This window comes from Thunnus albacares, chromosome 16 (assembly GCF_914725855.1).
Source record: "Thunnus albacares chromosome 16, fThuAlb1.1, whole genome shotgun sequence".
In the NCBI taxonomy this organism is placed as follows: Eukaryota; Metazoa; Chordata; class Actinopteri; order Scombriformes; family Scombridae; genus Thunnus; species Thunnus albacares.
This window is the reverse complement of record NC_058121.1, coordinates 24,612,839-24,632,246: the sequence shown is the minus strand read 5'-3', so window position 1 is coordinate 24,632,246 and position 19,408 is coordinate 24,612,839. Positions and strand designations below refer to the sequence as shown.

Genomic DNA, 19,408 nt, shown 5'->3' with positions numbered 1-19,408 from the left:
GTTGTGTAGACTACTACAGTGTAAATGCACCTAATAGCCGTACTTCGCCTCTGTTTATGAGCTGGACGCTGTGTAGCAATCGCAGCTGTTTGTTTGGTGAGATTTTAAAAGGGGTATTTTTAGGGTCTTCCCACTTGTGTCCAGAGGGGCAGCTCCAGGGCTATCACTTTATAAGCCATCAGCAATCCCACGGATGCCTGAACCTCCATTTTACTTCACAGCTGCAGCTCTTACAGTCCTACAACACTACTTGTTGTAAATAAACAGCCACTCCCTGTTTACTGAGTGAGCTTAAAACGTCTCAACAGTTGTGGACTAAACAGAGGTCAAATACATACCTAAATATCTATTTGTTTGTGTTTCTTTGTAGTTGTTTCAGCTCATATTGTAATGAATCATGAGGTAAATATAGGTCACACTAGCATTTCTGGCCTCTGTGGTAAGTCATTTTTATCTGGATGTAATGGACACCATTACAACACAATGGCTGTCATTCCCTGTTCATTATCCCATGATTAAGAGCAACCATGACATAATTAGCTTAGTTTACTGCAGTACAGAACATGTTAGCATTGGTGACGCCAGGGGTGGAACTTTACTAAAAATACCAATACAACAATGTAAAAACACTCCATTACAAGTAAAAGTCCTGCATGAAAAATCCTACTACAGTAAAAGTACATAAGTATTATGAGGTTGATGTAGTTCAAGTATTGCAGTAAAAGTAGTGGTTTGGTCCCTCTGGCTGATATATTATTATATATGACATCATTAGATTATTAATAGTGAAGCATCAGTGTTAGAGCAGCATGTTACTGTTGTAGCTGCTGGAGGTGGAGCTAGTTTCAACTACTTTATATACAGTTAGCTAGTTTAGTCCAGTGGTTCCCAACCTAGGGATCAGGCCCCTTCAAAGGGTCACCAGATAAATCTGAGGGGTCGTGAGATGATTAATGGGAGAAGAAAGAAAAAACAAAGTTCTGATACACAAATCTGTTTTCAGTTTTTGGACTTTTTTTCTAATCTTTGATTTTTGCTGAAATATTGGATCATTTGAACATTTGAACATCACACTGCTTTTTGTAAGACATAAAAAGCCAAAAAATTTGGAAACCACTGGTTTCATCTTCATCTCATTTGAAAAGCTTGTTATATTATCCATTGTGTCAAATCTTCATTGGAAAAGTAACTAAAGCTGTCAAATAAATGTAGTGGAGTAGAAAGTACAAAATTTCCCTCTGAAATGTAGTGGAGTGGAGGTATAAAGTAGCATCACATGGAAATACTCAAGTAAAGTACAAGTTATTATACTGAACATATGAGTGAAATTGTACTTCAGTACAATCAGAATTGTACTTCAGTACAGTACTTAAATAAGTCCACCACTGGTGCACCCAAAGTAATACACTGACAATTACCTACATGAAAGCAACATGCTCTCCATCGCTTAGATATGTAGCACTTTATCTTTGACTGTCGCTCTATTTATTATGTCATCGTGTTGCGCCATCTTCTTCTTTTTGTGGTTTACTGCACTCAATAGAGAATCAGCGCCACCAGTTGTTTACTTTGACTCAGCTATTAATATTTGCAAAACAGTAGCGTATGGAAACGCAAATGAATTTGCATTGTCTTTTAGCGATTTTCTAAAATTTTGGTTATAATTTGAATGATATTTGGATGGAAACCTGACTAAAGTGAGTGACTAGCTGGTGAACGGAGCCAAACACCCAGCAGCTAAAGAGCCAAATAAACGGAGAGTAAATATTGGATTTCATCAGATGGACGAGAACACGACTCCAATGGGATGATAATGTTGTTCTGTGTCTGCTGGATCTATAAATAGTCAATGGTTTGTGAACACAACTGCCACAGCAACTTCATAAGGTGATAATATGTCAATGATTTGTTTACAGCTTGTTCTGCTGCCCCTAAGTGACCTCAAATAACAAACAAAAAACAATTAGCCTACTGCTAATGAAACAAAAAACAAGTTTTTTCATTTTGTTAGCTATGTTTTGGTATCATATTGTTTATCTATTTAAACCTAAATGAATACTTTTATTTTATGTGTATTATATTAGCAAAATAACCTCTGACCTTTGTTCCTGCCTTCCAATAAAACTGACTTTTACTCATTAGTGGTTTATGCTTTAAATTATACAGCATCAACATTTCATTTCAACAGGAAATACATCACAATAAAGGAATTGCATGTTTATTTTAGTTCCTTTTCTTAAATTTTTAAGTTGTTAATCGTTAGAAACTGTCCTGAGCCTTCAGATGTGAAGCTAAATATGACGTCTGATTAGACATGACTTTAATGCAACTGCACAGATCTCCTTGAGGTCTGCTTTGTAAGACATGGCAGCTGTCCAAATCCACCAACTCAACTTTGTGGCTCTTGAAACTTTGTGTTTTTCATGTGCAATATGATTTAGGCATGTAGTTTCAGATATGACTATATATGGGAGCGAGCAGCTTTGTGAGGAGGTTTAAAGAGCTCCGGCCTGTCACTGTAACTCACCATAAGGGGGAAAGCAATGCAGTCAGTCATCTGTGCTGCAGGAGTGATGTTAAGAGTTTAGATACAAAGTCCTCAGAGGAAGGAGGCAGTTAACAGGAGGAGTATACAGCATATAGAATATACTTTGTCATTAATCCACGGTTCGGTATCTTTGTTGAATTTTGCTCATGATAACAGATCTGCAGCAAAAACACAAAATCATACCACTGCTGCCAGCACTAAATTTCCTGACAGCTCTACAAGGAGCGCATGTTATTGCCTTTATGGACATAAGTATATGCGCCGCTGCACTTGTAGTTCTTTTAATGGGGGCTGTAGTTTTATCTGTGCGCACAACAAAATAATTGTTAAAATAACAAAGGTTTAAATTTCTGATAGAAGCTGCTGCAGTGGAGCCGAGCGGTCTGAGAATATAGAGACTAAACTCCAGGAACATGCTTCATTTTTTCCAGAAAGACAGATGAGAACAACGCTAAATGAGAGACTGCATTGAGTTACAGAAGCTAGTGGATGTGACGTCTCTATTGCAACCACCTAGCAACCACATAGAAAGGCCATAGCAACCACTGCAAAAGCCCGAGCATCCACCTGTTCCCGTCCTAGCGACCACAAAGAATCAACTGACTTCTTCAGATCCTTTCGGCTAATATACTTCAACTCCTTTTGGTACACTTCATTTGAGTGCTTACAGTTATTGTTAGATATTGTCGTTTCAGCTCATACACTTCAACTCCTTTCTGCACACTTCAGCTCATTTTTGTTTAGTGTTAAATTCTTTAATCTTTTAGCTCACAGAGTTGTGCTTATTTTCTCTTAGCTAATTGTCTTTTATTTTATTCTTTCAAATCCCGTTTATATGTCTTTTTATATTACCCTGTATTTCTTTTATAGCTTGCCTTTAATGCCTTTTTTACACCTGATGTAAAGTGGTTTGAATTCCCTTGTTGTTGAAAGGCGCTACACATATAAACTTGCCTCATCAGAAAGCAACACTATGCCGTGGCTGAACAGAGCAACAATTATCCAAATAGCTACCACATCTCAGTACGGAGACGTAGTTTTAATGGGAAACCTCCACCATCCACCAGCCAAAAGTTTGCCTCCTCTATGAGCTCAGCTGGCAGGGAGCCCCTGACTGTTTGGAGGTCTATTTCTGCGCAACTGAGCTTGTAAAAAAAAAAAAATGCGGGTGGTGGGAGAAATCTGGGAGGTAACTACTGCTGCTGCTGCTGCTGCTGCTGCTGCCGCCCGAGGATGAATAAGGTGGTTTCTCGTGAAAAAAGAGCAGCATTCCAACAACAGTCATGTCTGTGATTATTAGCCACATCACGTGACGTTCGGCTGTACTGATGTGGAAAAGCTGCACGACTCATGAGCCGTCGGGTTCACGTGCAGGTCAAACTGCCTTTTAAAGAGTCAAAGTTTGAGTGTATTCACGACGGGGAAATTAGATTTAGTGTGAATGATTTTCTGGTTTATCTGCAGATCGGAGGATTATTATTGTAATCCTGGTTAGTGTTCTCCTATCACCCCGGCCTGTGAGGCCACTCAAATAAAGGTTCTTTGACCAACACAGCAAGACAGTAAACAAAGTAACTTGACTCTCTGAGGATTTATATCAGACACACTATGTACACCAGTTGTTACCTTTCCCCCATAAAACAACAGCAGCAGGGACTAAAATAACCCTGTGGCAAGCTGACAAGACAAAGCAACACATAAACAATAATATTAGTGCTGTAAATGATGATAAAAGTAATAGTTTCTGGAGTAATAAAGATAAACTTTAATCCCGCATTAATCCAAAATAATAACATAAACATAACATAAACTTAAGTAAAGTCAACTATAATGTACAGAACTTAATTGACCTTGTGGTGATATAATCATGTCGACTGCTGTTTTCAAGCTCGATTTTTAAACCTAAATGAGTGAAAACTCCAGAAAAAATGAACATCTACAGCATGAGAACTGAGCAAACTCCATCTGCTGAGGAAGAAGATCACACGATGTGATTGAAAGCTCCAGTACGGCTATTTAACTGACTTTGCGGTGAGATTATTTCGGCAACTGAAGGATTATATCTATGACTTCAGTTTTTATCTATTTTACAGGAAGAACCATGAAACACACAACGATACAACAGCTAAAATTCGGCCATTAAGTCGAATCCATGGTTGAATTTATACTAATCGATTAAATCAAGAAGCTCTAAAGTTTGATTAGATTCAACTAAAAACTGAGTCAACTAATTTATTTTTGAGAAATCAACCTTTGTTTTCTTGTGATCATAATTTAAAAATCTCTCCGTCTTACTCTGTGTTTGTTAAAACATGGTTTTGTGAAGAATGTTACACAAACAAATGTAATTATAGGATCCATATGAGCGTTTATTATTATTATTAGATCTTTATTAGGTTCACTGGTTTTGTTCTTCTTTAGATCGTAACAGTAAAAGTAAAAGAATAAATTAAGCCGAGGCAAAAAGTATTGTGATGATGTCACACGTTTACCAAACTGTTTTGTTTGGTTTAAGTAGGAAAATGTGACTGTGGTAGCTGTTTGCTTTGTGCTGTTTTGTACTCTTGTTATCTAAAATAGAAAAAAAATACCCGCTATCAGACTTAGCTGCCGGAGAGGTGCTGGAACTAAAAAAAAATATATAAAACTGAATGAAGAAAGCATCTGCACACTCAAATCTGTGCAAGAATCTTTTTAATTAGAGAGCTTCAGGGGTCAGAGACTTTCTTCAAGGCAAACTCTAACATGCTCTTGTTATCTGACAGTCATAGTTTTGATTATCTCGCCATCTGTACATACCAGAGTAATTGTTTGCGCGTGTTTCACAACGCTCACGAGAAGCAATGACAAACTATTATGGAGCTGACAAGAATAAATAACAATTCGCTGATTATTGTTGATATATTTTAAACACAAGCAAGAGAACGTAGATGTGAAACTTGTTGTCTTTGTGACACATGGTTTCAGAAACACTGTATGTAGACGCTGTATGACTTTAAGAAATGCCAAAACCAGTGATTTTAAGGCATAAAAGGGATTGGAAGCTAAACATAGACATACTGTATAGCTAAAACAAGGACAACAAATATAAACAGAGAAGCAAACATAGGAAAGTAGGTGAAAATATATATATTTACTCCAATTTTACAGTTCAATGCAGCCCCGTCTCGTAGAAATTACGTTCATATACAAATAAATTGTTTTCCCAATTACATTGCGTTGACAAATGTAATCTCTGCCTGTATTATGTTTACAGGTAATATTTTTTCAAATGAATGAAGCTCTGAAGTCGAGGTGGATGGGGGGCGAACAAGATGCCAGACTCTGACACCAGAGAGCGAAGTTCACATCCTGAGTCCTGTGTGTGTTCAGGTTTAAGCAACAAAAGGACTTTGGTTTCAGTTAGTGAAAGATTGATGTTTTGTTTAAATGTTAATCAGTATGTTGGGATCCAAGTTTCTTTTCTGTATTAAACCAAAACCACGATCTTTCTCTAACCTTAACCAACTGCTGCCAGAGTCTAAACATAACCATAAAAAGTTTCTACTAGCGGATATTTTACTGCAAGATCAGATATTTTGGTGGAAAATAACAACTATGCACTCATACGTTCAGTATCATTTTGCAACTTGACAAATACGTTAACATTTTCTCACAATATTGAGAGAAAACATAACTCAGCCAGCATTACGTGTCTAGCAAAGCGTATTTGCTGTTGCAATTTAGTCGTATATATAAACGTCATTTCTAGGAGACAGGATTGTTCAAAGATACGTGGCCATCAAACAAAAAAAAATATAAAGTTGACATTTTTAACTTTACAAGGGTTTGAGTAGTGATTCAATCAAGGAGAAAAGCTCCTGAGCTCCTCCTAATATGCATCCAACCAGAGCCATCAGAGTCGCAGACAACCTTTTTAACCCGGTAAGGGAAAGGTCATAAGGTTACAAGCAGTTTAGAGGCCCAATGAGCTCATAAATCACAGTGAACCCTTGCACAGGCGTCCACTTTGCACCGGTCAAAATGCTGAATGTGCACATATACCTGCACCGAGAATGATATGGTAACACAGAAATACCTCCAAAAACATGTTCTAAACCACAGAAGTCACAGTGAGGAAACCGGTAGAGTTTTCTTGCATCAGTGTGTCAGTCAGAAGTTTTATGGATCCATGGAAAACCACTCGACATTTCAGGCTGACATGTACTGTACAGTGCTTGACCAATATCAGTCTATCAAGCACCCCGTGCTTGAAATAGTGACACTTATAGTTGGGGCTTGAATGTCACTACAGTCTCACATTACCATCTTTAGCACGTCATGGCTACATCCGAAATAGACGGATCATAATCGACACTCGTCCGCCGGCACGTGTCATTTAAAGTACTGTTTCTATATCCAGACAGAATGCGGAACATCTTCTATATAACTGTTTAACGAGTTCATCTCACATTTCTTATCAGTAGTTCACCTTTAAGAGAGGAAGGTGAGTGTGTCCTCAGCTGCTCTCTGAGTTTGAAACAATAAGCCTGAGATACTCATCCAGGTTTAGTCTGTATCACCTTTTAAATCACAGCGAGCTTCCATTTTCTATTTATCAATAAACACAATGTACAACTGGAGCTGATGGGAATGTCATACCATACAGCGTTTCTATATTAATGTGAGACCTTCGTTATATAACCGAGTCTTTTAACTTGAGCATAAAAGGATGCAATGGACAGGCAGAGACACTGGTCTAAGTGTTCATTAGTGAGTTCTTCACTGTATTCACTGTTGAAAATGTTTCATTTTACAGTTTTTCTGCTTGATATCATGACTTCAACTGTTTCAGTTTCATGGTTTTTACCTTCATGTTTTTAGAGTAGTTTTGTTTAAAATTGGCATGTTTGGTGTCATAGTGGCGTTTTGTGTTCCCCGACAATTTAGTACTTCCGTCAGGCAAAATGAACACATATTTCTTAGTCCAGTCATCATTAAATGCATGTTTTTCACCGTCAACCTTTCTTTTTTTTTGTATCCGCTAGTTTTGAACAAGACATTTTACTCCTACGCTCCACAACAACTTTGCTAACTGTGGTGACTAGCGGGCAGCTGAATGAAGACAGCTGAGGTGATGTGATAGCGATCCAGCTCAGGTTGCGGTTAAATTTTGTTCCCAGTTTGGATTAAATTGTTATTCAGGCCAGAGTGCGTCTATTAAGTATGTATGAAGTAGATGTTGAGAAATTTAACTGAATAAGTGAAAACTTACTGCTGCTGGTGGTGCTATATGAAAACTCAGGATCATCAAAGTTGGTAGGATTAATCATCTCAGGACCACAGATATTTGTACCAAATTTCATGGCAGTCCATCCAACAGTTGTTGAGCTGATTGACCAAAGTGGTGGACTGACCACTAACATTACCATCCAGAGCCATGCAGCTAGAGTGTCTAAAAATGCAAAAGCTACCTCTGTTAACCAGTTCTGTTTTGTCTCAAAATGACTAATTTGCTGCAGAGTCTAAATGCTAATAATCATCATTGTGAAATGCTATATCGTAGTTGCAATATTCAGGCTACATTTTATTAACAGGCTTATTTTGGGGGGAAAAAATCTAGCTCATCAATATCTAAATTACACCAAATTTGGTATGTTAATCTGATACATTTTACGAGTTTTAGCCACAACAAATTTATTGCAATTATGACAACAAATGGTGCTATTTCCCATTTTTACAAAATATGATTAAAGTCCAGATGAAACAACATTTCGTGAGTATCTAACAAGTGTATCGTGAAACGAGATAGACAGATGGGACGTAACGTTGGGAGGAATTTGATTTGAACGTTGAAAAGTGGACGAGTCATAATGAATCTCAGCTCTGTGATGCTAAAAGTTGAAGATTGATTGATGGGTGGATGTCATGATATTATTGGTTGAAATTGGTTGGTTCAAGCCTACATAAGCACACGTCGTATTTTCTTTTGCCGAAGAAAAATATGATTGGATTTTTTATATAAGAATACAAAGAAATGTCTTTTTTGTATTTTTGGGCATATATTGTTAAATAGGTGCACAATATGACCGAGGATGTGATCTAAAAGGGTTAAAAAGGCATTAGTCGACTTAAAACTGTTTTTCTCAGGATTATCCTCCATCTATACTTCATGAAATGTATTAAAAACTTTTTCTGGAATGAGATGTTTTAATTAAAATCTATAGTGTGTCTAAACCACAAAGTCAGAAAGTCACTTGTTGACAGCAGCAGTAAGGTTTCTGCAGTGGCTACACACATTAAATGATATGAGATTCAGGTTTATCCACAGTATCATGTTGCAGACGACCTCTGCCTTTCAATTGCAACGACCCTGCAATCATTACCTGCGACCTTACATGGAGGTATTAGAGCCCCACGGATGAGTGAGCAGCAGGGCCCTGAACAGGCCACGCCAAAAATAGAAAACATGAATGCAGCCCAGTTTAATGTAAAACCAAGCGTGAAAAGCGAGTCAGAGGTTTTGGACTCAGTGCAGGCAGGTTATTTCAGAGTTATCTACATCTCTGTTGAAAAGAAGAAGGAAAGTCGTTTGTAATCCTGACCTTTCATGGATAAACATTACCAAATGCTACAAGTATTTTTGTTCAGTGAGGTAGAGCTAGAGTTCCTCTGGCCTTACTAATACAGCCGATCACAATACAGCTGTTGTGATTGATCTGTATAAGTTGTCAGATGATCTTGTAAGTGTAGTAAGTTGATCTACAGTCTGAGTGCAGCAGCGCAGGAATTACTGCCTTCGTGCAGCTGGAAATTATGACACAATCGAATCACTGTTTGATAGTAGTTTATTTGCCTGAAAGCACAAAGTGAAAATATATAAATGAAAAAATAAGCTTCATGATGTCATTGACCTCAACTGGTTTATGTTGCAAGTATAAAATAGTGTTTTCATCGACAGCAGAGCAGGGTGGCAGATATGAGCCATGATTACCATTTTATACTTGTTTGTTTGCCTGAAAATTGACACAAAAATTTAGGCTACTGATATGTAAGTTTAAATCAACTGTTCAGTGTAGATTGTCCACCAGAGTGAAGGTTTAACCTGCTGGAAAACTCTGTTGTTGAAAGGTTTTGCTGGTTTCCAGCAGAAAGAGGAATTAAAAAAAAGATTCAACAACTTTGTTTTCTGTTTCGGTATAAATGGACAGATTTTCAGAAATTACTTTAAAAGGCATGAAGTCTTTGTCATATGTAAACAGTTTATATTATGAGTGTGACAGACTACAACGTCACCCCAGAGTTTATATGCTACTGCTTTATAAGAGCAAATATGTTTTTGAAAGAAACACAAATCCACCTTTTACCTTTTAACAAAATAAGGAGACGTTTTAAAGAATGGCTGCAAGGCTTTGCCACTGAATGTATCTGCCAAATATATATCATAAAGCATGATTAACATTTTATGTTTGTGTTTAGTCAACTCCAGGAGCACGTTAGAGATCAGGGAAATGATGGTGGTCTTGGTCAAATATTGAAAAAGTCATTGGTGACATGAGGCATAATGTGTTTACTTTTTAATATTTATCCAAAACTACAATCTTTCTCCAACCTAATGAAGCCTTTTTAAGAGATTTAAGGTTCAGCAGAAAGTCTTCAAAAATGACCTGAGAAGCTCAAGTGTTATATTACTTTTCTAGTATTGGATGCTTTTATTCACAGCCTCTCACACTTGTAGCTCAGTATTCATGATTAAGATGTCTATCAGCACATATACACATTTGGAAGCAGTTGAGTTTTGCCTGAATGAAGAACTTCTTTGTTTCTATTTGAGAAAATATCTTCACGGTTAAGATTTGATTTGTAATTTCCTTAACAAAGAGCCAATGTCCCATTATGACACCTTAATGCTCCTTTCTGTTGCAGCCAGTACACAAAAAAAATCTTGCTCAGAGCAGCTTTAACAGTCCAAATTACACTATATTCCCAGACCACGTCAGTCTTGGGGGGGAATTCATGGGCTGAGACAAGGCAGGTTTTTATCCTCCCAGCGGTTTGTGCAAGAGCTCTAATCAGTGGTGACCAGTCCAGAAAGCTGACATCACTCCCAACATGCAGCCGACAAGCGGCCAAGTCTCACATGCCTTTCAAATGGAATGAGCATGAGGTCACTTCCCTCATAAACTTTGAGAGGAGAAAGGGGGGCTGGGAGTAAAGAGAGGGGAGCAGAATATCACGAGGGTGAAAGAGGGTATGGTCACTGCTCATCTTGCGTCATTTTACATTTTTACGAGCCATTTAGCTACCGAACGCTGATGAATCTTAAGTGGTTGGTGGTCAGCCTACCAGCAATTATGTCTGTCACTGACTTGAGAAATGACTCACAAGAGAGGAATAAACTTTGACCATCCCATAAGTGGCCTCAGAGAAGACTCCTAAAGGCCTCAGAGGAGACGTTTAGTTTACAAGTAAAGACATAGAAATTTATTAAGTAAGCATGAAGCTTCTTTATATCCGTGAGAAGGTTTTGTGTTGAGTTTAAATCTGACAAAATAGTACAAGGCGAAGAATCTACAGCCATGCTAGCGGCTCTTTGAGCTAAATGCTAAAGTCAAGATGCATGTTGTGGCAGGTTGTTTACCATGTTCACTGTCTTAGTTTAGCGTGGTAGCATGCTAACATTTGCAAATTAGCACTAAACACAAAATACAGCTGAGGCTGATAAGAATTGGTCATAAACCGAAGTATTGGACACATTGAACATTCGCCCAGATGAAGGAACTAGAGGAAAAGTCAATGATTCACCAATAATTCCCTCTTAAGGGGGCATAAATGTTTATACCAGAATTTATAGCAATCCATCTAATAGTTGTTGAGACATTTCACTCAAAACTACAAATGTGAACCTCCTGGTGGCAATAAAGGAAAAGTCACAGGATCACCAGAGTCAGTCTGATTCATCCTCTGTGAACCATGAATGTCTTTACCAATCCATCCAGTAGTAGCTGCTGAGACATTTCACAGAGTCAGTGAAACCTTTGACCTGCTGGTGGCGCTACAGGAAATATCAGAGGATCAAAAAAGTCATCAGAATTATATTTTGGACACTTTAAATATCTGTACAAAATTTAATGGGAATCCATTGAATAATTGTTGAGATGTTTCAGTCTGGACCAAAGTGGCGGACTGACCGACTAACTGAACAACATAGCCCACTAGCATGGCTAAAAATCAGTAATAGCAAGAATCTGCTAAATTTAGGCTCTTGAGTGTGTCCTATTATCTCACAAATTAGAAGCTTTAGCGAATTACTTTTTAATTTGTACTATAGAATCATCTATTACAGCTGTATTTTGGCCTCTTGGGGGCAGCAGAACAAAACCATCGACATTTTATCACTTTATAAGGTTTATACAGCTAACATCTTAGCCTATTTACACATCCACTTACACCTGGACCCCATGGATACCTACTCGACTTGACTTACTCTGACTGCTAAAGCATCATATTAGCTTCAAATGTACTTTTTACTTTGCATTTTTTCTACATATCTTCTATTGAAATTCCTTTAGAAAGGGATTTCTTTAAAGCCAGTATGGACACGAGAAATGTCAGCGACCACTAACACTTGTACATTTTTACTGTATATATGGGCATGTGAGTATTGTTTTAAGAGCTGATAATAGTGTGCAGGAGCATTTAAACTTAAACACTGTAAGTCCATATAACCCTATCGCCTGACATTCAATGCAATTGTTGCATCTGCACATAGGAACTACAGTATGGTTAAGATTAGAGAAAAGTCGTAGTTATGGTCAATAAAAGAGTGAGCGTTAACTTGGCGTTCATGCTACACGGCCAACCTCCGAACTGTTTCTTTCCACCTCACTTCATAAAGAACACATTACTTCCTGCATTGGCACTGGACATATATGGTGAGGTAGGGAATTGTCCAACATGAACATAATTCATAGGGATACTTGGCTGATTTATGGCCACACTAGGGGCACATTAGCATGCTAACATGCTAAAGTAAACAGATTAGCATGCCCATAGTCGGGTACGATGCTTTCTACGCTGCATAGGTTTAATTTGTTTGGGCACTTGGACAAATTGGCAGCCAGACTGCTTTTCTTGAGGAGAAAAATGTAATTTGGAACAGTGATGCAGTCTCCTCATGTGACACGAATTCAGAAATTCTAGTTTTATTCAGAAAAGCAGCATGGTGACCCCCAACGATTCACATGACTCTGTTGCTTATTGGGGGGCTCAGAGAGGAGCTGTGAACCTGCAACAACAAAGAGCTTTAATTGCAGGATCCCCAACATCACATCTTTCCCAGAGTCATCCATCATGATGTTATCAGTTGTTTAATGTGCCCTCCTGGAAAGGGAAACTGTACCCAAACAAACCCAGTCCTCCTTTCTGGTCCCTGTTATGCTGTCATGGGAACATCAGTTGCTGTTATGAAACCAAACAAGAGGGCAGACTCTGCTAAAAGTCCCCCTGTTAGCATCCCTCACAGATTACTGAGCTGAATTAGCAGAATGATCTCATGGTTCCCTTCTTATCAGCTGGCCTTGGGCTGCCACTGGAAGACACAGTGACTCTGTTGCAACATGAAGCAGCCGATTTCAAGGCAAACATTGACAGAAAACTTATCAGAAGAGATGATGAAGTACAGATGAAGGTCAGAGGAAAAAAGATGCTTAACTCCCCTGCAGTTAATATTTTAATAAAACAAGCATGTCTTTTTCGGTACTTTTTGCATGGCTCACTGAATGGTACCAGACAACGAGGTTATCTGTCTCTCATTGAGTGTTTTCAGCAGATAAAACTTTCCAGACACGTAACGAATGAAAGTAAATCCGAACATTAAGCGTGTTAGTAACTTCTTCAATGCTCCTCCTCATAGATTCTGTAAGTCTCTGAACTCTACTGGAGGGATGAACATCACTGTTCAGAAACATATTTCCTCGTTTTGTGTTTTGATGATGGAGGTGGAGATCGCTGTCCAGCACGTCGCTTGGTTTGAGATCTGATTCACATCATTTTTATACTCAACAAACTATTCAGATTTCCCTAGTGATCTGTATGGAAGCACCTGAGTTTGGTACATTTCTACACATTTATTCTTTAATTCTGTATGTATGTTGTGTTCATAGTTGAGAGAGAAAACTGCAAATTGAGTATCAACACAGTAAATCTCTTCTCTATCTTGTAGGATCTAGTAGGAATTTTGTCCTACTGGTGGTGCTGGTCAGCTAGGGGGTCACCAATTTATTGTGAATAGTCCTCTGAGGAACATGAATGATCCACAGCTAACGCCATTGAAATCCAGCTATTGCTTTTTGATATCTTGTGTTCAAAATGGTCAATTTGACCTGATGGTGTCACTTAAGCAGCCCAGAGCGCTTCTTTTTACATGTTTTCCCTTTTTTTAAATATGTTTTGGTATTTGTAGCATTTCTCGATTATTTGAGCGTGTTTTTCTTAATGTTTGTGCTTTCAGTCTTGTGTTTGCTTTGTCTTTAGGGGCCACCGTATGTGTCTCATGGTGGAATCAAGGACAATGTTTTAGATCGACGACCAAAGATTTCACCACGGTTCTCTCATGATTGTCAACTTTCAGACAGCCCAAAATCGCACAGTTAGCTGGATAACTTTGCTTCCTTATCTGTAGTAGTTTTTCTGTCTTATTTTTTTGTTTGTTTTATCTTTGCTTACTTATTGTTATTGTGTAATTGTGTTATTGTAATTACTCTTGCCTGCATTGCTGTCCCGAGCCTCATTTTAAGCATTTCATTGTACAGATTACATGTTATTCTGCACAAATGACAAATAAAAAAGATGAACTTGGACTTGAAAACTCTCAAATCTGAAAAATGGGCTTGACAAAGACCTGGGTTGGCTTTGATTCTGGAAAGTTGTCCAGATAAGTTAGTCATCCTGCTTCTTGGAATAAACCCCAGGCCATTAGTTTTTGAAATACCTTATCATGGCCCTCAGTGGAAAGTTTGACCTCATGGTGACGTTGAACAAAAGTTAGGGGGTTACCGAAGGATGGGGAATAAATCTCTGCAGACCACGAAATATTAATACTGCTAAACGACCACATAACCAACATCACAAACCAAAAGTGACACAGCAACAATTCTTCACCACATTGTGTTCTATCAACACAACATTTTTAGTGTAAATTATATGTTTTTGACCCTTTCAGCATCCCAAAAGGATTTAAAACAACTGGTAGAAATCCCAGATATGGATCATCACCAAAACCCAATCAGTGGTCCCTTGGCGTGGCGCCGAGTTGTCCACCGAATTTCATGGAAACGTGTTGATAAATTTGAGCTTGAGACGTCCTGCTGACAGACAGGCTGACAAAGGTGACATCTAAAACCCAGATTTTTGGGAGGATTTTCAGGGTTTTAACTTCAAATTTTTCTTTTCTGTTTCTATCTTGATATACAACTGAAGTTACTGAATATTCAGTGAAAATGACCAACTCCACAGTCTTGGTTTCTGCTGCCTGGATGTTCACAACGAATAAGCCTTTTGGTGGGATTTTAAAATAACCTGCAATGAAAACAGTGGAAAGAAAAGCTATTAATGGAGAGGAAGGTCCCGGGAGATCTGGGCAGGGCAAAGCATGCTGGGTACAATAACACAGAAGGTCGAGCCAAAGAGCCCCTCTGTTTATTGTTTGGCTTTCACATAGATCAAATGGGCCATGTTTTCCATATTTAAGGGGAGAGACCTGCCCTGTCCGTGAGATGTCACATCAGTGCCCTTGAGCTAAAAGTGGTAATCTGCTATCTCTATCTTTGTTGCTTAAAAAACTCAAATAATGGAATGAAAAGGCAGTGTCCATCACATGCACATTACTTTCTGCTAACAATCCCATAATTTTATAGATGTGAAATTACATTGTGTGACTCTACAGGTGACAGTGTAATGATGCAAAATGATAATAATGCTTAGTGGGTGTCCTAAATCTCCATTTGCTGCTCACTATTGGCTAAACTATTGAGTGTCTGTTATAGGGAGTGGTGAATGAGTGAAGGAGGGAGCGATTTTGGACTCAACCCATCTTAGTTTAGCATGTTAGCATGCTAACAAGTACAATCATGTCAGTTTGGCAGGTATTCATGAACCAAAATATTGGACAAATTAAAACTTTAACCTGATGATGGCGCAACAGGAATAGTCGGGGGATCACCAAAGTTGATACAACTAATCGTAATGGTGACATGAATGTTTGTACCAAATGTTACAGCAATCCAGCCAATAGTTGTTGAGACATTTCACTTAAAAACCAAAGATGTCTACCTCATGGTGGCGCTAGAGTGAAACCCAGAGGATAACCAAAGTCAGCAGGATTTCTCCTCTGTGGACCATGAATGGTTGGACCAAATTTCATGCTAATCCATTGTACAGTTGTTGAGATATTTCAGTCTGGACTAAAATGGTGGACTACCATCCCTACACTCCTACAGCTATTGTGGCTCTACAGAAGCTGCCATTATTTTGTGTGTTGCATCATCTCTGTGCCTCCATATTGTGCAGCTATCGGTAAGAGCAGCTCGTCCCCCAGAGAAAAAAAAGATCTATTAAATGAATGCCTTCTAATGTATGGCTTCCTGAAACAAGCATTTAGTGGGCTGTGAATGAAGGGAGTCATAACTCACTGATTCACTGTGTGGCTGTCTCACAGCCGCTGCATTCATGAGTCAGTAGGAGCACAGACAGACACTCAACATGGTTTAGTGGGTGTACGCTCATTCCAGAAACTCAGAATCACACTTTTCACTCCATACGCTTTATATTATCTTAACATTATGTATTCTGGACTTTATTTCTCCATTGTGTCATTTCTATGGCTTCTTTTATCTGCTCTGTATCATAACATCTGTTGCATCCTCTGTTTCTCCCTTTTTTCCATTAAAGGGTATTTTGAGGAGTTGTCTCTAATCTGGATCGAGGATCTCGAGGATAGAGGATGTCATATGTCATAAAGATTGTAAATCCCTCTTGGACAAATGTGTGACTTTTGGGCTGCATAAGTAAACTCGACATGGGATCAGAATTTAAATGTTTTGTTTTATCAGGATATGGATTTATCAGTGATTACAATGACAAACGGGATTGGATTAACTACCTAGGGGACCATCACAGCAAAAACAGCAAGGTTTCCATCCAAAAGTAAGGCAAATTTTAACCAAATTTCCAGAAAGTCAAAAAAAAAAAGATTTCCATCCATTGTTTTGCGAATATTAGGAGTTGGGTCATTGCTGATAAACAGCTGGTGGCACTAATTCTCTATTTGGTGATATTAAATTATTGCAGAAGAAGAGGACACAATGAGATGACATCATTAGAAGAGCAGCAGTCAAAGCTCAAATGATGGAAAACCATGTGGAAAACATGTCATTTCTGTTTGTTTCATGTATTGATTTGAGAAATGTTACAGTCTCCTCATCGCTCCACACAGATTTAATGTTTGCGTCTCTTCAGTGGAAGCTTGAGTGACGTTTAAGTCACATTCTTCATGTACATCATCATTTATCCACTAAGTCTGTTTACATTGCACTTTGTCGCATTTTGCTTTTATTGATACAACTTTTACACCTCAGCCAAGCATAAAAAACAAGAATTTTCTTTACATTTTCAGCGTTTCCACTTGTTTTTTATGCACAAATTGAAAATTCAAATAAAAACAAGGAAATGGAAATGCACTTAATGAGCTGTTGACACATTGTCACTCAATTAAAGGACCAGTGTGTAGGATTTAGTGGCATCTAGTGGTGAGGCTGCAGATTGCAACCATCTGAATACCCCTCCCCTCACTTTCAAGCATATAGGAGAGCCTATGGGGGCCACAAATCTTACGAAAAATGCATAAAAAATGCGAAAGGTCCTCTCTAGAGCCAGTGTTTGGTTTGTTTGTTCTGGGCTACTGAAGAAACATGGCGGTGCAACATGGCGGGCTCCGTGGAAAAGAACCCGCTCCCTATATAGACATAAAGGGCTCATTCTAAGATAACAAAAACACACTGAATCTTATTTTCAGGTGATTATACACTGATTAAAACATACTTATGAGGAACCTATTCCATTTCTGACAATAGAGGTCACTAAATCTTACATACTAGTCCTTTAAGCACAAATTTATTCAACTATATGCACCATGTATGCACAATATAAACTAAAATGATAAAGTGGTTGAAATTAGATTTTCCTTAAGAACCTCTCCTTAAAATAATGCTGGTGTTACCTAATTATCCATGTCATTTCAGTTTATATTGTGCTTTACTTATATGTTAACAGTATTACAAAATAAATTTGCAAAAGTACACCTGAAGGTGAATCATAAAGTGGCAAATTTCTGTAAATACAGACAAGAAAGAATAATTTGTGACAGTTTTCAACACCTTCACAGTAATTCCCAGCAAACATCATACAAATACTTAAACTATTGTCATTGTTAATTAATCTCTGGATAGTTCTTTATAATATACTTTGATGACTTTAATCATTTAGTCTATAAAATGTCAAAAAAATATTGACTGATGTCTTCAAGGAGCAACATCTTTACATGATGCAGTTTTTGTTTGAATAGAGTCCAAAACCCCGAAAAGTGTTCAAATAACAAAAGTATTTTAAAAAGCAAGAAAATCTGCACATATCGGAAGGTGTCATGACATTTGGTATGTTTACTTTTATATTGTGTTAATACCTTGTTCAACCATCAAAATTCAGTTAATAAACTCATCCCAACAAATCACTGCAGCACTGACATCATCCTTGTTAAAGAAGTTATTTTGTTTGGTATTACAATAATCAATAAGCTTTTACTATCTTATATGCATTTAATTTATGAGAATTTTGGGGTATTTGCTGTTAAATTGACTTTTCTCATAATTTATAGATGATAAATACAATATTTGAGTATTACACAAAGTATATATTATCAAAAATTTGTTGTTTTTTTCTTCCACCAGCAAACGTCAAAACCTTTTTCAACATTAACGAGAGTCAAACTTTAATAGACACCTGTTGGTGATGACATCAAACTTTTCCTACCTGTCTCTCAGCACTTCCAAGGTGTCGCAGTCGTTCAGTCCCGAAATGACTCCAGTTCTTTTTCAATAAGTTCACTGGCAGCACAACATCTGTCAGTTTATCTCTTAAATATCTTCTTTCCTTTAACTTTCCTCTCAGTCCCAACCTTCACTTTTTTCTTTCTTCTCCTCTGCCAAAATTTTAAGGCAAACTAACTGAACGGTGTGAAGCTTCTTCGTTTTCTCCAAGTTTGGTCTGTAAACTCACAGTGTGAGACAGACAGAAAGAGGGAGAGGGAGAGATGTGAAGAATCAAGACTATTTAAGCCTAAATAAAAACCTGTTCTTCTTTCCGCCACAAGATGTTCAGCTTCTCCTTCAGCCTGTTTGTTCCTGGACAGGAGTGAGAGTCTGCTCTATATATAACCTGTGCTCTCAGTCTGTGTTAGCAGCTGAACTGACTGAGGCTTTTCCAAACCCCCAACAGCTGAACTATCAGTCCGTCCAGCAGCCTGACCACTCCTCCTCCTCCTCCTGCTGCTGCTGCTGCTCACAGCCAGGGACTCGGCTCTGCCCTGCCCGGGTGAGTTTGTGTTGGTTTAATGAGATTGGCATTAGTTGTGTGATAGTTTTATGTTGGTTTGGCTTTGATAATCGGCTTCGTTCTGTTTCACAAAGCCACAAAATCTTTACTTTTAGATCTAGGAGAGATGCCAAAGTTGCATGTCATGTTGGATTTGGGGGGGGATTTATTTTAAATTAGATTTATTTTAAATTAAATTAGATTTGCGTCATATAAAAGACAGTTTTAATGGTG

At 38.1% G+C, this 19,408-nt stretch overlaps 1 protein-coding gene and 1 long non-coding RNA gene across 4 annotated transcripts in view; one reads left to right on the top strand and one right to left on the bottom strand.

Annotated features, from left to right (window-relative positions):
• LOC122999343 (filamin-A-interacting protein 1) overlaps positions 1-19,048 on the bottom strand; it is a 48,193-nt gene extending 29,145 nt beyond the window's left edge. For all 3 annotated transcript variants that reach the window (XM_044376189.1, XM_044376191.1, XM_044376188.1), the window contains exon 1: positions 18,614-19,048. The gene's annotated coding sequence lies outside the window, so the exon portion shown is untranslated. The remainder of the gene's footprint in view (positions 1-18,613) is intronic.
• On the top strand, positions 12,305-15,378 carry LOC122999348. The gene is made up of 2 exons (XR_006407696.1): positions 12,305-13,640; positions 14,063-15,378. It is a non-coding gene; the product is annotated as an uncharacterized LOC122999348 (long non-coding RNA).
• Positions 19,049-19,408: the final 360 nt, after the last annotated feature.